Below are 7,320 nucleotides of genomic sequence, written 5' to 3' on the forward strand. Positions count from 1 at the left end.
AGCACAGTTACTCCAATAGGATAATGCTTAGCCGCAGATCAATGAGGTGGGAAAGCACTGAAGTATAAACCACAACAAAATGGTAGCTGGATACAGGAATCCAGTGATTCTAGTTCAAAGCACAAATTGTTTCTCTATGCCTGGCAAAAATAAACAAGCCTTTTAAGAAATAGATTGCAAGTGGTGATGAGTATGTGGTCCTTTCTCACGCAGTATTCTGCATACTGTCTCCTGCATGCTAAAAGAATGAGCAGCGAAAGAGTGGGAGGTGGTGGTGACTAACAAACAATAGATGATGGCAGGAAGTGTCCCAGCTATAGAGATAACAGTGCTTCTTTCTATCTAAGTCTGCCAGCCTGTTTTTGGATGGTAGCTCTGTCTGAAGTTGGCCGACTCTCTTTTCCCCAGACCATTATCCCTTTGTTGTTAAATATTGAGGTTAAATGAAGTTCTGTTGTGCTTCTCCCCGGCTGTCTCAGAGCCCGTATGCACATGCCTGTTACTCGTGTTTTAATTTTCTGTTTTCCCCTTTTCAGTGTCAGTTTGCTGTTCTCTGAGGCAAGGAATCTATGAGTTGGATAAAGAAGCAGATTCACTGCTCTGGGACTGTACGCAAGATGAAAGAAGAAAAGTGTGGCTGCATGTCTCATCATGTTCTTGACTGTCATAAACAAAGTAAGATACAGTGTACTATTTAATCCCCTTATGCTTCTGGTTATGTTCCACTCTGTTAGCTATGGAGACCCAAACATTTGAGTGGAAGAGGGAAGTGACATTGCTGCAGAGAATGATTTATAAAAAATACAGGGGCTTCTTGCAAGTTCAGATGCTTCAGAGTTTGCTTTTCCCACACTGTTCAAAACACTGGCCCCATTGATATCAATGGCAAAACTCCCAGAATTTCACTTAGAACTCAGCAGCTCCAGAATCAAAAAACCCAAACCTTTACAAAGCATGTCAGCTCCCCCCAGGATTATGGGATATTTTTTTAATCTCATGATTTTTAAGCCAAATACATTTGGGGTTATTTGGTTTTGCCTTCTGGGTTTTGTGCCTTTAGGGTGCTCTTGGGTCATATTTTCAAGATTTGGGGTAAAGTTTTGAAAACTGTCAAAGTAAGTTAGGAGGTTTACTCCCAAAAAGAGACAAAGTCAATGGGAATTAGGTGCCTCCACCACATTACCCTTTCCTCCAACAACAAGAGCTAGAATCTGTCTTTAAAAAATAAATAAACCGAAATTCTCCATAATCACTTGTCTCTACAAGCTGGGGCTTTAATTAAAACACCAAATGTTTGCAATAAAAAAAAAATCACAAGAGTTGGCAATATTGCATTTTGCATTGCTGCCTTATCTGGCATTTTGGATCTAGTTTTCGCTGGTTGATCCAGTGAAGCTGCCTTGGTTTAGATTGGTATGGGAAAAGATCTTAGATTGTATCTTTCCTGTACACCCCCCTAGCTCTACATTCAGGCCAGACGGCATGGGCTGCAGGTGAACCAGCCCTTGGGGAATGCACCGCCCCTCCCCCTCCCTTTCTGCCCCCCATCCCTCCCCTCTGGAGCCCAGAAGAACACCCACGCTGCAGCCACCCCCTGCCCCACTCCAGCCCCAGAGTGCCAGGTGGGCAGCCCCAGAGCCCCCAGCCCAAGCCCTGGAGTGCCAGACAGGTGGCACAGCTTCAGTGCCCCTAACCTCAGAGTACCAGGTGGGTGGCGCATGGGCGGGGCCATGCCAGGCTGTTTGGTGAGGCTCAGCCTCCCCCAGCCTATGATACCCACTGCCCCTGCCAGATGGGTTTGTTTTGACTCGAGGAGGGACTAGGGAGTGTTGCAGTATGAAAATAGTTTGCCTTTCCTAAAGGCATGGTAGACATAATGTCAGAGAAAAATGGGATATAGGGTGAACAATTTGAAAATATTTCATATATAAAATGTTGATCAAATTTCCATAGTAAATACACGCTTAAAGACTGAGTAGTTAAAATGTAGGTTCTGCCATGAATCGGCAGCAGCAGGGGAAGCCCCAGTGTGTGTGCAGGGCTGAGGGCACCTGCTGGCTTCAGAGCTGAGAAATTACTAAACCAGCTCAGATCTCAAAGGAGCTGGGAGATCAATAGAGGTAAGTGGTCGGGGTCAAGGATTGGAGAGGAGTACTGGGGTGAATGAATCACTCCTCCCACACCAGGAGATCAGCCTGGTACTTAATGAGATCAGTGGGAGTTAGGCATCTAGTCACTTCTGAAAATCCCACTAGATAAACGTCTAAATATCTTTGAAAATCTGGCCCCTAAAGCACAGAAGTTAAGAAGAGAAGCACAGCTGGAGCACAGAGCAGAGGAGCTGGAGGAAAGAAAAGGGTCGGGGGTTAAGAAAGAGGAAGGATTGAGAAGCAGGAAAAGATAAGGCAGGAAGCGAACACCAGAGCTTTAAATACACATTTTTGATAAGCATCATATTTGTGGGAGAACATTCCAAACTCTTGATCGTACTTGTCCAAAAATATGAACGCATAAGTGCTATCCAAGATCCCTGCTTTCTGCTGGAAGTTCTCTTTTAAAATCTCTCTTTTAATCTCAAAGACTACAAACTTTTTGAGACTATAGCTACATAAATGTGCAGTTAGCTTGAGACCACTAAACTAGTGGTTTCAACAGAATGTCTTTGTCAGCGAACTTCACTGGCAAACTAAAGATAACAAGTATCAGCCCCCTATTGTGGTTTTTTAGGTTTATTTTAAATACATGCATGGGTTTTATTTTTAATACTCTCTGTGCCTTGAAGATCCCCCCTTTCTAGGAATTTCAGATTAATTTTCTGGGGGAAAATGTGACCTCTTGAAACAGTACCAAGTTTTATGTACTGTTAGCACTGAGAACGTCATTAATTCTGCTCTCCATCAAAGAGGGCTGCACAGGAGGCATACAGTCAGCATAATCAACCGACTTGTGTTGCTGTAGAAAAGGTCAGCTAAAGTTCAAATCCCTCCTGATGAAGAAGCAGTCTAGAAAGCCTTTGCTTGTTTGTCCCATAGAATAATACAAGCAGCCTCTTCCAAAGACTATGCTATGAACTTAATGGTTAAAAATTACATTAAGGTTCACTGCCTCCAACAAAGGTTATAGGTTGATCTCGTATATGACCCTCTGGTACCGCAGCATCTCATTTGAGTCAAAGATGAGTGTTGCACAGGTCACATGCAAGTTAGGTAAATTGGCATTTTCCTCTTCCTGTCAGTGCGTGCACACTGCACATTTAAGGAGATGATCCAGATAGATAAAGATAAGGCAGCATATCTTATTCCCAGAAACTGGCCCAGACAAGCAGATTACATATTCTTTTAACTAAGAAGTTTTGAAGTCTTGGAACATAGTTGATTGTAATCTTTAGTCAGCCTTAATTTATGGAACTATCCCTTCCACAGAAGTTCACCGTAAGTCTTCCTGGTCATCGTTATGTCACATAGATGAGCTGTACTTGGCTACCAAGGAGAGCAAGATAAGCATCTACAAGCAACTGATAATGTAAACAAAGTAGGGAGAGGGATTGCTTAAGCTGGTCAAAGAGAGGATAGTTAGGAATAATGGTGCAAGACTGAGCAAAGGTGACTATTTGGAGGAAACTCTGAACAATTCGGTTTATTAGCCTTTGGAATTATTACCTAGGAAAACTGTAGAGGTTGTGGTGCTTGAATAATTTATAACTGGACAAAACACTTACCATAGTGTATGGGACAATCCATATCGACATGGGGATGGATTAAGGGCCAGAACAGAAGCCTTATCTCTAATTTCTACGGTTAAATATATTTTCTAAGGAGATGGTTGTCAACCTGGTCTATAGAGAACTCCTAGGCAGTCCCCAGAGCTTCTTCCCACACGACGGGGGAGGCATGTCCAATTGAAACCAGAGGCAGACCCCTTATCCTAGAACACTTCGGTTGTGTAATAGCCTCATTCTTCACACACAGTTCCCTTTGAGTGATGCTCCCTTTATGCTTCTCTGCCTGTTCCTAAAGAGAAAATGGAGTCTGTTAATGAGTCTCTTTCTTGCCTGTTTGTTTCTTTGCTAATTCTACAGTTTTGGTGTTATGTGAAAATTTGATCAAGATTGAATTTACACCAGTCACAGAAGAGGATGGCACCATGATCAGTGGGAGCTGCTGGGAATCTTGAGAATTGATCCTAACAGGCATGAAGTCCTATACCCTCAAGAAGAGAAAACAAAAAGCACAGATGCAAAAGTCGGCAGTGGGTGGGGAGGGTAGAAAAATATCCAGGCAGCTGTAATCACTGTGTTAAGTGAAACAACAAGGAATCCGGTGGCATCTTAAAGACTCACAGATTTATTTGAGAATAAGCTTTCATGGGTAAAAAACCCACTTGCTGTTTTTGTGGATACAAACTAACACAGCAACCCCCTGTGTTAAGTCAGCTTATTTTTATTGTTTCTCCTTCATACTCTTAACTACTTTCCTATCTTACTTAGCACTATATTTGCTGCAGAGGTGTAGAACTGAGTGTGCTCTTCATGCAGTCCAACCTCCCTTCTTGATGATTTTCCCATGTCTCTCTGACAATCAGTCTTGTGCTAAGTTTAGAAATATGCTGATGTAACAATATCTTCCTAAGAAAGGGAGGCCAGAATAAGTAAAATACAAAGGTGAACCAAACTCATAGGCAGGTCACATTGTTTTTAGACATTTAAAGAGTCCAAGAACTTGCAGAGCATAGATTGCTTATTATTAGCAGGAGAGGGTTGGCCAACTGGGTAAACGTGTGGGCCGAAAGACTTAATAGGCATAGATTATGAAATCACAGGACTGGAAAGGACCTCAAGAGGTCATCTCATCCAGACCCCAGCACTCATGGCAGGACTAGGTATTTTCTAGATCATCCCTGAGGTATTTAGACTTCTAAAAATCTTTCAAAGGCTGCACAGGACTTCAAAATTCACGTTACCTTTTATTTGTACCCAGCTTGTACACTCTTGAAATGTACGCTGCCTTTGGTAACATACTCCTGTTACCTGAATGCCTCAGAACAGAGCCAAGTAGTGAATATTAGGAAACAAAGAAAGACTAGTTTTGAAGCTGACTCTTTGGGGAGAGTGCCAGTGTTAGGTATTTTGAATGAGGGGTGCCGCCTTCCATTTTCAGATCTGAACAGAAGAGATGGGATGTAATGGAATGCTCAGTTTAATATAACAGTTTTCTTTCCAATTTGTGTCTGCATGACTAATAATAAGTGATGAATGATCTTTTGAGATGAATTTATGGCAGCTTGAGTGCTCAGCACCACTGAAAGTTGAGCCATTAGTGGTTGTGAAAGGTGACAGACTGATAGCTCTGAATACTGATCAAAAGCACTGACTCCAAGAGAGACTACTCAGTGCTGGCCATAATAGTACGAGCTTTCTCCTACTGCCCAGCAAGCCTGATCTGGAGAGGTTTCCTCACGAGGTGACTGACTTTCAGAGTAGTTCAATCTCCATTCCTCCCCAGTCCAGATTCTCCCTGCTGAACTTGCCAGCATGGTATCCGTTGTAGTGCATTAGAGAGGGACTCACAAGTTCAGTTCATCTAGAGTCACTAGCCAACAGATGGTAACTACTTTTAAATACTGGTTATCAGGGTTGGAACTGACCTACCAAACCAGGAACAAAAAGTCTTCCTAGTGCATTGCTAATCCATTTACTCATTGAGTTCCCTCTTGTGCCAGTGTAGAGGAGACTCCTAGGTAAGATATTCTCAATGCGAGTGTATTTTTTTTTCCGGTCTGGCACCTCTCCCACCCCTGAAGCAGTCTCATTGAGTTACTAGGCATGCATGACAGCAGATACCACATAAAGGAGCAGTCTGTAGACAGATATGTTTTGAAGGCTGAGGGGAATGTAGTATTTTCCTGAGGTTTGTCTGGAGTTCCTCTGAATGCTCAGTGTGGGTTCCCTGTTACTTTACACAGGTGCTGACATTATCCTGTCTTGTATCTGCCAGCTGGAGACCAGACAGAAGCAGAATTGATCAATTAACTGAGTTTCCACCATCCAGTAGCTTTCAGCGTGTGCCCAGACTTGAATCAGCAACACTATCAGGTAAGCCAAATATGAGCCTCCCTGTGCCTAGGCTGGTAGGAACTGAATAACAAGCCTCTTAGCTACAACTCACTCTTTGTGAAACTTGCATTATGGCTGGCTGATTTCCAGATTAGTTGAAGACATTTATCACATTCATGCTTTCAGTTAGATCTAGGCTCATCAACAGGGAAACAGGAGGAAAGAATATGCTTAATCTAAGTGCTATATGTATCGGTGCATACGTATCAATACACCTGAGTTGGGCAAATCATTCATAAGGAATAATTCAGTGTAATCTGACTTCTTACACACAAGCAGTTTATGATCTGCCTGAATTCATTGGCTGAGTAATTTATTTGGCCCTTGATTCGTAGCTCATTTCTGATCCTTGTGTTGCAAATATTTCATATTTGAGCTTTGTTAATTGGACAATTAGGGCCCATGTTTCTGACCCCTGACTGAATGAGCATAACTCCATAGAACCAGGTTTCTGAGACACATGTCGATGAATTCATTTTCAGCGACTATTCTACAATATGTAATTACAGCTAGTTATTTCAGTGAATATTCCTGCTAGTAAACTTGCTTGCTAAAATAGATAGGACAGCAAGCCCACAATGAGCATGAGTAGCCGAAGCCCACATCTGTTCAGTACTTGGAATTCCCCCCCCGCCCCCCGCCTCTTAGAGATGGGCAGAAGGTATATATTTATCTACATTAATGGATGCTCTAAAGAGTTACATTCAGAGAGGTATGACTGGTTTAGACAAATAGGCTTGCGTAAGACCCTGACCAGATTTAGAAACCATGTACTTTCCTTTGACTATTAGGAGGTTATCATCCTCTATCCCATGTGTCATAAGTATTTATTGTATTTATCTCTCACTTATGCAGCACCACATCATAGATATAAATATTTCTCAGCCTCTTTTTTCTAAAAATACTGACTATAGCACCCACCAGCAATCTGTCCTCTGAAGAGAGTCCCTTCTGTTACCCCAAAATGCATTTTTCTGTGTAGGAATAAATAGAGACTGGAGCCAGAACTATGGGGTGGCACCACGACAGGTGGACCCTTAACCCGGGATTTGTGGCTGAGTTGGCTGTAGGGGAGAGGTGAACTCATTTCAGCCAATTTCAAACCCATTTGATTGATGTGGATGAAGTTCTGTTGGTGTAAATTGTTGCAGGTCCATTGTGTTTGTACCTAGTGTGACAAAGTTCCTCCTCTACCTTGGTGGGTCCTG

The 7,320-nt window shown here is 42.5% G+C and overlaps 1 long non-coding RNA gene across 1 annotated transcript in view; it reads left to right on the forward strand.

Moving 5' to 3' along the window:
* The first annotated feature begins 483 nt into the window (after nt 1-483).
* LOC142046466 (uncharacterized) overlaps nt 484-7,320 on the forward strand; it is a 35,599-nt gene continuing 28,762 nt past the window's right edge. The window contains exons 1-2 of the long non-coding RNA XR_012655416.1: nt 484-675; nt 5,962-6,091. This is a non-coding gene — a long non-coding RNA (uncharacterized LOC142046466). The remainder of the gene's footprint in view (nt 676-5,961; nt 6,092-7,320) is intronic.

This window comes from Chelonoidis abingdonii, chromosome 3 (genome assembly GCF_003597395.2).
Source record: "Chelonoidis abingdonii isolate Lonesome George chromosome 3, CheloAbing_2.0, whole genome shotgun sequence".
Taxonomy (NCBI): domain Eukaryota; kingdom Metazoa; phylum Chordata; order Testudines; family Testudinidae; genus Chelonoidis; species Chelonoidis abingdonii.